The sequence below is a fragment of the Danio rerio genome, chromosome 25 (genome assembly GCF_052040795.2).
Source record: "Danio rerio strain M-AB ecotype USA chromosome 25, GRCz13ab, whole genome shotgun sequence".
Lineage (NCBI taxonomy): Eukaryota > Metazoa > Chordata > Actinopteri > Cypriniformes > Danionidae > Danio > Danio rerio.
Genome location: NC_141045.1, coordinates 18,111,050 through 18,123,151, shown reverse-complemented (window position 1 = coordinate 18,123,151; position 12,102 = coordinate 18,111,050). Strand labels below are relative to the sequence as shown.

The 12,102-nt window shown below is 35.9% G+C and overlaps 1 protein-coding gene and 1 long non-coding RNA gene across 5 annotated transcripts in view; one reads left to right on the top strand and one right to left on the bottom strand.

Moving 5' to 3' along the window:
* The window catches only part of zgc:77158, a 59,254-nt gene extending 49,025 nt beyond the window's left edge, over positions 1 to 10,229 (bottom strand). For 3 of the 4 annotated variants that reach the window (XR_015525604.1, XR_015525605.1, XM_087310602.1), the window contains exon 1: positions 10,175 to 10,229. The gene's annotated coding sequence lies outside the window, so the exon portion shown is untranslated. 4 annotated transcript variants of the gene reach the window in all.
* Positions 6,912 to 11,629, top strand: LOC147837665 (uncharacterized). Its single transcript, XR_015526416.1, has 2 exons — positions 6,912 to 7,132; positions 11,493 to 11,629. It is a non-coding gene; the product is annotated as an uncharacterized LOC147837665 (long non-coding RNA).
* The last annotated feature ends 473 nt before the right edge of the window (positions 11,630 to 12,102 follow it).

Below are 12,102 nucleotides of genomic sequence, written 5' to 3'. Positions count from 1 at the left end.
CACATTTGATTTCAAAAAGGTTTGTTAAATACATTAACATTATAAATTTGGTTATGAAAAAAACTATGCACTTAAAACCCTCTGAAAATAAAAAAAATTGTATCTGTGTGTCCACATCCATAAATATTCTCATCAAAAGAGCACGCAATGCTCAGTAAACTCTCTGAAACAGACAAACTCTGGAACATACCAACTTACTCTCTGAACATAACCTGCTCCGGAGCAGGTTATCTTCAGAGAGTAATTTGCTATGGCTACTTAACATACCCAGAAGTTACCTCCGATTTTGGAAACAAAGCTAAGGTTATCCACCTACTTACCCTCAAACTTACCCGGGTATGTCACATAACCTGCTTTCTGGAACAGCCCCCAGGTCATTTGTAAGAGCTGTCGCAGAATTGTTGCCACAACATGAGAAGAAACAACAACCAGCACCTAAAAAAGCACCACAGGCACCAGGTGATAACTAATACCATAACTCACTCTGTTTGCTCTAGAGAAATAGTGTTTAATTTAGGAATGTTTAAAAAAAAATTTAGACAAACACTCACTGCATTTTAGCAGTAAGAAGCTAAGATACAGAATATTGAGCTGAAGGTTGACTACAAAAAAAAAAAAAAACGCAAATCAAATCGATATTGTAATATGTTTAAAAAATTGCAATTAGATATTTTCTTCAAATCGCACAGCCCTACTTCCTACTGCTCTGTTTATCTGTCTTTCTTTTGACCGCCCCCTGACATTTTAAAGAATATCTCAACAGCAAACACAAGTACAAAAGCCTTGTCCATTTCGTGAGGTGTGCATGCTAAAAGTAATTAAAAATAATAAATTTTAACATTTTAAAATCCCAAAATTAGATGAAGTTTCAGTGTGGAATGGAACAAACTGCCACAGTAGCAGACAAAATCTTAAAGTCATTCCCAGATGGAAAATTCCGTCACGCAGGAGACACAATTTGGAAATTACAATCATTAAGGTGCTCTTTATAAGTTTACATGGCCAGGGATTGACTTTTCACTGCCTGCGCCTCTTAAAACTCACCTGCTCTATTCTTATAAGTTAACGTCACGGTTTTGGAAACAGCTGAACTTACAGCGCAAAGTCTTTTCATGTAGATAAAAAGGCACTGGAACATAACTTTGGGTGTGGATGTGTACATTTGAAAAGGCACTCTAATGTTCACTGAATCAACAAAACGCGAAGACTTTTCACCAAAAAAAAAAAAAAACATTTATGGCACAACAATAGCCATGCTGAAACGATCATCAAAGAGTACGGACATACAGACTTAAATCACAGTTTATCCTTTCAAAGAGTTCAGTGCGTATCAAATATCAAAGGTCCTCTTGCTATCCTTTTCATGACATGAAAGAAACGTCTCCCTCAGCCCATATTTCTCACTGTCGCCCAGACACTGACTTACTTAAACAGGACAGTAAATCAAAAACTTTCATTCCTCTTTTTTTTGTAACTTGGGGTTTCCTGGCATAACAGAATCTGTTTATTCAAGCGAAGCATCAGTGTTTATATACGAGTCTGTTCTCCCAGGCTTCGGTCAATGTCGCTTTTCTTCTACCCACATCTGGCTGTTTCACCCTGAGAAAATGACTAGAGAAGAGTCTCATTTATCCTGTCCTCAGGGCCCCTAGTGGGCCATTGTGATTTTGAGCTGATACTCAGCATAAAAGTATTAGAAAAATTGACTTGCTTTGGGGCGTCTACTGCAGACATTAAATTCGGCATAAATGAGGCCTCCATAAAAACACTCGGCTCAAAAATTGAATTATGCACAAAATGGACGTTTAAGATGCAAAATGTCTAGAAGTCACGTCACCGCTGAGCACCAGTGCCAAATTAAATGGGCCTAACTTACAAACAAATCCTTAAATGTAGCTTTAAAAAGCCCCAGGAAAGCATTCATGATGATAGGTTTGCTAACCTTGACTCATTTTTCTACATAACCAACGACATAAACAGTCGAGACAATGGAAAAGCTTTAATTGTACAGCCTAAGGAAAAAAATATGTCTTGTGCAGGACTAAAAAAGACTGAAGCCACTTAAAAAAGGAAATTATTAAATAAATCCAAAAGTATATATATTATCATAAAGCAAAACTTCCCTAGAAGGTTCATTCATTGGTTAACATAAGTAAAATTAGTTCATCCATTGGATAACATTAACATAATTTATTACATTATTTATTCTTTTTAATTAAATGTATTATTACTTGGATCAGTTAATTTAAATATAACATATTCACCCTTATGTTGTGTTTAACTAAGATTAAAAATGATTTACAAGTGTGCTAAAGAAACTAACTATTAACTTAATTATTATATTACTTTCATAGACTGTAAAAGATACTGATGTAGTATCTGTGACATCACCCATGTTAGTAAATGCAAGGCTGTTTATAAAATCCAGGCATAACACTGTATGACACTATTTCAGATGACTGTTTTATAGCCTACAGCTTATCAATCTGTCAGATTCTGGAGAGCATTACAGGTCTAAAGAACAATATAAATAATAAATTATCTTAAGTAAAACAAATACATTTAGAGATATGGTATAAGTTTATAATTTCACTCACCTGGGAAATGGAGGTCACCTGAATGATTTGTGAGCACAATTAAGCACACACAGCATGCCATATTATATGATAATTGTAGGAAATAAGGCAATTGACTGTATAAAACAAAAGAAAAACACGATGTATATGCCGAGTACTGCGGCTAATTAGCTGAGGTGAAATGACGCAACCTGCGAGACCTAGTTGTCACTCAAGTGGCCACAACCTTAATTATGCAGACTAATATAAGCATTAAAACCATCTTTTGTACCAGGCTGTAAACATGGTTTTATTAGCTGTAAAATTGACCAATTTTGCATTGCAGTCAATTTAGAGTCCAAAGTAATATTTAAAAGTATTTATGTAAAGGTTTTTTCCTTGATCAGAAGCTTTCCCTCAAAGCACTGATAGTAAATTGGGTTTGCAGTTTGGGTTTTACTATCGAAATGGATCCTGCTTTTCTCTTAAAGCTCGTAAACATTTGATGTCTGAAACATTTTTACCATGGCTTGACTATGGTGATGTTTTCTATATGAATGCTTCAACCAAATGTCTTCAGCCTTTAAACACTGTTTATGATAGCGCTCTGAGGTTTGTCGTAGACTAAGTCACCAATGTGAACTAATTCCAAAGCTGAGTGGCCTTCTCTGAAATGTAAGAAGGTACACCCACTGGATGACTGGCCTACAAGGCTCTTATGAATCTGGCACCTTTATACATATGTTCCCTTCTTCATAGGTCAAGAAGCCAGTATGCCCTACGTTCAAGTGAAACTTATCATTTGTACTCTCTTCAGTCATTTGTATCACTCCTTAGTCAACTAAAAATGTCTGAGCTCATCCCAATTAAATAATTTCGCTCTATACTTTATAACAAACAACAACCATTTCTCAATGTATGTGTTTTTAACGTATTGTAATGTGGTATAGCTGAATATCTAAACTGTATTTTTATATTATTTTAATATTTTATATATATATATATATATATATATATATATATATATATATATATATATATATATATATATATATATATATATATATATATAAGATTTATTTTTGGCCTTTTTTCCTTTATTAGATAGGACAGTAATTAGACAGGAAGCAAAGTGGGAGAAAGAGAGGGAGATAGGTTCGGGAAATGTCCTCGAGCCGCAATTCGAAATCGGGACGTCCTAAAATGCTACCGCACCATATGTCAGCGCGCTAACCACTAGGCTATTGCGCCGACTATTATTATTATTTTTATAAGTTGTGTGTTGCGGACCTCTTGGCCAGGTCAGCTTTATAAATGAGATCTTGATCTCTCCGTTTTAATTTAATTATATTGATAACTTATTAAATGACACAAGTACATTCAAATACATTATTAAAAATATTTAACCATTCCTAACTGTTTATCTGTAATTTATGGGAATGCTTTTCATTTATTTATGTTTTGAATTGCAACAACTTTTGAAGTTAAAATGTTTTAAAAAGCGACATTTGTTTATTTTTTTAAATTATTTATTTAAAATAAACTAAAATTACACAATTCTTGATTTTTTTGGACAACTTAATTTTTTAAAGTTCAATCCACTTTACTTTGTAAAAACTAATAAAACTTAAATTCTTCATGTTGTCCCAACACAAATCAATTGCGTGGAATCCAGCATGTTTAACAGTATATTTTCTGAGTTGATGTTGTAAGTTACAGTACAAAAATAAACTACCAGTACATTTTCTGTTATTTTACAGACATACTTTCTTATTCAAAGTTATAAGTTTCAATAGGGCTTGGCAATATTGCAAAAAAATAATAATTTGGTACCGATAATTATTGAATGTTTTTAACAGTACATTTAGAAATACAATTTTTTTTTTTATTTACCCACATTTAATTTACCATCATTACTAGGGCACATAGTGTTAATAGTCAAAAACTAAAATATTAATCTCATCTCTTTATTATAAAATTAACATAAGAGACTTTATAATAAAACTTGTAATTCTTCACAAATTGTGAAGTTGAATGACCACATTAACCCCCTTATGTTAAGAAATCTTTCAGATGGGGTGTTAGTGGCTAGGATGCACAAGAAAAGAAACCAAAAAGCCACTCTGGCCACATCCTTACATCCTTTTATATTTACAATCTCTCCACTGTTGCTATTCGACACTCATTTTCGCATTTGTTGTTATTCTGACCTGAAGTGACGAGAGCGGGGGTTCCTTCACAATTGTTTTTTGACATGTCTCATAACTAGGCACGACTATCAACTGTTTTCTCAGAGGATGACAAATGGACAAAACCAATGCTGCCGCTCTGATGCAAGTTTATGGAAAAAAGTAAAAACCACTGCAGTGTTTGGATGTGCCGTGTTTGTCTGAGGTAATTAGTCTTCTGTTATTACTGAAATGTGTATATTCAATACAAAGTGTGAAGCAGATTGGTTTGTTCTACTTGCATGAAATCACAGTGTGCTCGCGACATTCGGAAAAGTTCTGGGGCCTCATGTATCAACGCTGTGTACGAAAAAAAACTTTGCGTACGCCAGGTTTCACGCTCAGAATCGCTCACGTTTGGATTTACTAACAATGAACTGAACGTGGGAATGTGCGCAGCTTCACGGCAGCTTTATGGCAGGCGTACGCACATTTTTTGTGCGTGTCTGTTTTATTTCCATTGGTGACTCCTAGAGGCAGTTGTGTTAAATTCTAAAACTCTAAATTCTAAACTCTCTACAAAGTGTCTGATACTTGCAATGGCAGCTGTATGAGACGGGTTCATCTAGCAGGTATATAAGGTTTCCATACCATACATTTGACCAGCCAAACATTAAAGCACAATTTGAAGCGGTCGCCTATTTTCCCCATGTAATGGGAGATATCTACTGCACGCACATTGCTATAAAGACACTATCTGAAGATGAATTTGCATGCCTGAATCAGAAACATTTCCATTCAATAAATGTGCAAATAAAATATGATGCACAAAGTTATTAATGATTCCTACTTGTCTTTCTCGTGATAAATAGTAGGCAAAATCTGATATCTGAAAATCTGATTCCCTGTAGCAGGGAAAAAAAGGAGAAAGAGTTCATCAGACGCTGGATTCGAACCGAGTTTATGCTCGAACGTATCGAATCATGATCACATGTGTCTTACGAGCTGCGCCACTGAGACTGTTAAAGGTGCCGCAACATTTAACAGATATAAACCACACTATTTCCTTTTTAATGCACTCAGTGCGATGTTCAGACCCAACTGTGTTAACCGCATCAGCTAAACTCTCCCACTTCCGGAGAACAAATTTGCAAATAACACCGCTTTTCTCCGGTCTACCTCCGAAAGCAGCACCTCTAATTCACATTCTGTTCAAAGTTTCTCTTTTTGCTTGATTTTGCCATTGCTTTTTCGTTGGGTTTTGCCAAAGTATAGTCATTAGAATATTTATACGGGGGAGGAAGCAGGGAGGGGTTTTGTGCTCGTGCATGTTGCGCTCAGTTTCACGTTCATTCGGATGTACAAAAGAATATGCGTAGGATTCGGCGTACGCAGTGTTTCATACATCTGAATTTTTTTCTGCGTACGCACATTTACAGCTTTGTGCGTACGCAATGTTTTAGTAAGATTTCCACGCAAGTCTTCGTACATGAGGCCCCAGATGTTTTTAAACTAGGTTTACCTGAAAAATATGCGTGCCACCTGTGCACCCCTTGCACATCATTTGCACGCCATGCGCTCGTTGTGCAAGCCGCGCACCTTCATTGAAAATGACAAACTTACACCCTAAGCTTATGATAAAACTATAGCGCTTCATACCAAAACTTTATGCCAAACTTTTTTTATTGTTATTGACAAGGGTGTTCAATCAGTAAATATCAATACCGATTTTATCACCCAGCGCTAGTTTCAAGTTACAAAATGTATTAAATATTCATCATCAAGAGTAGACAGAGCAGAGATCAAGGTGCCATAATGAAATTCATAATCAGAAACGAAAAACATAGATGAATCCAAAAAATACGTAAACTTATAACACATTTATATATTTTTTACTTTTTCAGAAGCAAAAATGGTAACTGTATTAATAAATTCTAATATTTTTGCTGCAAAAAAGTACAAAGTCTCTAACCTGATATCTTTAAGGACATACGGACATCCCACTTTCTTATCAGTTGCGACAACACCAAGTACCATTTTCATCAAAGAATGCCAAAAATATCCTTTCAACAAGCCTGCAACTCCCCAGTTGTGTGTAATGAAAGCTCTTTGAAAGCACAAACACAGAAAATAAACAGTTGGCAGAGCACCGTGTTCCTGCATACTGTGTCAGCACTCAGCGGCTTTCATCACTATTGTCATCAGTGGGAGGGTGACATGACTGAAAGCAAGTGAAATGTGAATGAATTCGAACGAGCGCTTGGATCATACGAGGTTTGTCTGCTATCTTAGAATGATGGGCAAATAAACCTATTTGAACCGAACCGCCTTGGGCATCCTGTACAAAGCTTTTCATCCCCATATCTGCATTCAACACCATTGTCTTGGATTCACCACATCAATCGGAGTGTAAGTTGCATTTTTCTAACTCGAGCAGACATCGCTAGCTCAGTCTGGGTTTAGTTGGCAGCTCCAATTATTTACTGAAACCCAGTCCAGCAAACATTAAAGGAATGAAGAAGTTGAAAGATATAAACCAAGCCAAGAGGATGGAAGGTGACTTTCTAAAAACTGGTTAGCGGCCAGACGAATCCTGCAGACTTGGCCCTTTGGTGCAGAGACATGGAGACATCATTCACTTTAGACCAGCTGGCATTTGCTCCGTATTATAGGTTAGCAGTGTAAAACTGTGACCTTCGGCCAAAGGGGAGGCTTTCTGGAATGTTTGTTTGTGTCTTTTGATGACTATCAGGATCCTGGTAGAAGAGTTTATTAAAATTGGTAGGTGCGTTACTCAATTACACAAATATAGTCAGGCACTTCTTTTGATGGGATTATTTGGAGTGACTGGAATGAGGACAGCTAGTCTAGTTGGCCAAGACTTAAAAAAAATTAAAAAATAAATTAAAAAAAAGAGATTTTAGAGATTTCGATACTAATAAAAATATGTATGCATGCAGGATTATTATTATTATTATTTTGCGCACATTGAGCAAAATAGCTGCAACAATTATAATTATTCTTAGCTTACCTTTGATGAGTTTTAAAATTTAATATTTTTTTATTAATTATTATTATGTGATAAATGAATGTGTAAATAATAATGTAATTATTACTGATAATACAATTATTTGCACATGAAGTGAAAACTGCATTACTAAATAAAAATAAACAATAAAAGTTTATGAGAAATAATTATCAAATTAATTGCATATTTATAGTTCTGTCTTGTTCTCGACTGATTATCTGACAGCCATTTGATATTCTGCAATAACAGCACACATATAGCCTCCTCACCTGTATTACTCCGCCGAGTGACAGCAGATCAATAAACTCACTACAGTTTGACAAATATTGCTGCTGTTGGACAGCATAATGTACTTTAAAGGTTTTTTTGTCAAAAATAAAGTTTAAATTGCAACTCCATACATGCAGTTTATTTATAAGGATATAGTGCCTATTTTCAAATATTTATAATTTCTGAGACACAGCGCATCAACGGCTACAGCTTGTCATACTGAGAAGAGCATATATGTAAAGGAAATTAATAATAATAACACTGTTATTGTTGTTAATATTTATAATAATAATAATAATAATGCTGTTAATAAAAGTAATAATAATATTACACAAAACTGCAAAATTGAAAAAAATGGTAAAATAAAAAATAGATAAATAAAAAAAGCTCTTTTTTTGCCACTTTGTTGTATGTTGGTAAAGGTGTTTTTCGGTGCTGTACAGCCTGGAGGGCTGAAACAGGAGCATGTGTAATTAAAAGAACTAAACATCTTCTCTGGCTTAAGAGGCTCTGTGGTTTGCCTGATCTGATCTGCTGTTGTGTGGTATTAAGCAAGCCGAGTACAGCTGGTCTGGCAAGGGAATTTCGGGTGAAGAACATTTCTCAAGGAAATCACAGATGAGCTGTTAGTGCTGATCTCCAGCCCTAAAGTATCTTTACTCAGCCAAACTTAATGGAAAAAACACTTATTACAAATAATGCTGTCTATATATATATATATATATATATATATATATATATATATATATATATATAGTTAAACATAAACAAACATACACATAAAACATACTCCAACTTCACATCAAGCGATGAGCTTTCAAATGTGTCATTTTCTGTTTATTAAATAGTTTCAGGCGAACAATGTCAAGAGAGTCTGCTATAAATAAATACTTGTCTAGACTCCCCATAAATATTGTCTAGCTGTCAGCAGTGACTCATAGTAAATGTGCTGGTGGATGGAAATGTGACCAAATATAACCACCTTTGCAGCTTCAGTTTCAGAATATATAGTTGAAATCATAAATGGATCAACTTGCGCTGCATTTTAAATGGCATGTTTCTTATGCATCACACATTTGATGTGAGCAGGCATTTAGTGAGACATTGACTGTCTGATGATAAAAAGTTTAATGGAAACACACATTTCGCCTTAATTTATGCTGTTTAAAAAGTACACAAAAATAACATGAAAACGAAAAGAAAAAAAAATGTAAGGATGCACAAGCATGATTGTTCAGTTTCTTGTCAAGAACGCTGATTGCTTCACCTCATAAGACCTCACTCATATCATCATCAGCCATGGCTATTCATTTTGCTGGCATATATATGATGTTAACCTCCTAAAAGAAAATCACTGTTGACAAACATTTCAATACATAAAAAAATAAAAAGTCACTTACAATTTAAATGACCTGAGGCCGATATTTTATCAAGGGTCACTGCGAGTCGAAAGCACTTAAAAGACAATGTTTGGTTCAGTCAGAGAGTTTTTTAGGAGATGAGCTTCCCAAAAATATTCGTTCCTACAGTGGACATTGTTTAAAATACCAAAAATGCAGTCTAGGCAAGCAGTTCGCTATGTTTTGAGACAAAGCCAAAACATTAAGCAGAGACTAAACAAAGTCTTAAAATACTTAAGTATTTACCTCCCCCACAGCCATGTGTCAAAACAGCGGGGGTCTGAGCAAATACCTTTGGAAATGTTTCATTGAAAAAAACATAACCGACTCAAACAGTCGGTGCCACCCTGGCACTTGGCACCTCACTCTAACATGATGGTAAGCTCGAGTATGAGAAGTTTGCCAGATTGAATGATAGTAAAGTACTATCCGCTAAACTTCTCAAGAATATAACTAACTAGTTTTCCGTTTTTTTGTCAGAATCCGAAACATCGCGAAGCAAAACACGAACAACGCCAGTCTGTGTGTTTGTACAACGGTACAAACATGTTTGCAGTTCCCCTTTGGTGATTTTATGCGGCGCGAGGGTCTCATGCAGGAAGCGGAAGTTATTTTTGATTCAATGAACAAGTTTCTTGCGTTTATCACTCATTCGGAAATCTTTCTCATCTCGAGCATGTCAGTGACACAAACTAAAGCTTTCAGAAACAAAACAAGCCTTACACACAGAACAAAAACAGGCTGATATCCTACCTTCCAGACGCGGCTCTCGTGTGTCCGTCGCTTTCACGGACGCTCCGCTGTTTCCAACTTTGTGGGAAGGACTCAGTCAGTGACGTGCTGAATTATCCGGGAAAAACCATGAATCACTGCACGGAGCCGCGAGGTGTAGAGGACGGGTTAATCCTCCTGTTGAGCTCGGGTCATCAACCGAACAATAGAAATAAAACCGCGTGGAATTCAATTCAGTTCTTCTTGATTTGTAGATCCAGACTAGTTTACTTCAGGTTTACAGCTTCAATAAGAAAATGCGTCATATAAATAAAGTCATGTAGTTAATGTTGTTTTGCTGACATAGTTACGACGGAAACAATACAATGGTTACATTGTGGGTAATATAATAAGAATATTTTTTCATTATCTATCTATCTATCTATCTATCTATCTATCTATCTATCTATCTATCTATCTATCGTCTGGCATGTACATCCATCCATCATTCCAGTTCATCCATCCATTCGTTCATCTATCTATCATCTGTCCGTCATGTCCATCCATTAGTCATATATCCATCCATCTGTCCATCCATCCATCCATCCATTTCAGTTCATCCATCAGTCCATCTATCTGTCTATCCATCCATCAGTTCTTCCATCCATCCATCAATCATTCCAGTTCATCTATAAGTCCATCTATCTTGTGTTCATCCATCCATCTTTCTATCATTTCAGTTTATCCATCCATCCATCCATCCATCCATCCATCCATCCATCCATCTATCTATCTATCTATCTATCTATCTATCTATCTATCTATCTATCTATCTATCTATCTATCTATCTATCTATCTATCTATCTATCTATCTATATCCATACATACATACATAATTTCATCCATCAGACCATCTATCTGTCTGTCTTTCCATCCATCAATTTATCCATCCATCTACTTATCATTTCAGTTCATCTATGTCTATCAAGTCAGTCTGTCCATACTTCATTCACTCATTTGTCCATCTGTCTGTCCATCTACCTATCATTTCAGTTCATCCATCCAATCATCAGTCTATATATTTCTCTATCCATCCATCCATCAGTTCATCTATCTATCTATCTATCTATCTATCTATCTATCTATCTATCTATCTATCTATCTATCTATCTATCTATCTATCTATCTATCTATCTATCTATCTATCATCTATCTATCTATCTATCTATCTATCTATCTATCTATCTATCTATCTATCTATCTATCTATCTATCTATCTAATCTGTCTGTCTGTCCACAATCTCTTTATCTAAAAGAAAACTATTCAGACCTGACACATCTTGTGTTTTATTTTTTCAGTGTGTTGTCGTCTTGTTGGCCTCAGAGAGGATGAGCTGTTACTGCAGACATGCACACTTAACAGTCTGTACCACGATCACATCCCATGAGGAATGTCTGTGCCAGGCTTATATTGCCTCTTATACGACATTGTGCAACGTCATTAAAATAAAAAGAAAACGTCATTATATAGAGTGTCACCTTCTTTTGACAACTTAATCACCAGCAGAATCAACTCTCTAATTATTGTTACTCCCCTTTTGTGCATAGACGACACATGTTGACAGAGGCTCAGATGATGAGCCCTAATTAAAACCAACACATTCTAACAGGACCGTCTCGGCCCATCAGGAGATGTTGTTCAGAGTTGAATAAACACAGCTCTGTCAGGCGCAGTTGTTGGATGGTTGGGGCTCAAATGGCTAAAGAGCGAGACTATGACGTAGAAGAGCGAGTCAAAAAAAAGCCGTCACTGAGCCTTGCACCCATGTCCCAGACCCCAGGCTAAGGTAACCGGAGACCAGAATTTACCACTAACTGATACCAAGAATGTGAGACATTTGGTGACACATTTCCTTAGCACAAGCTCTCTGGGCTGAGCACGGGAGGCCATTAGGGACTGATTGAGTTC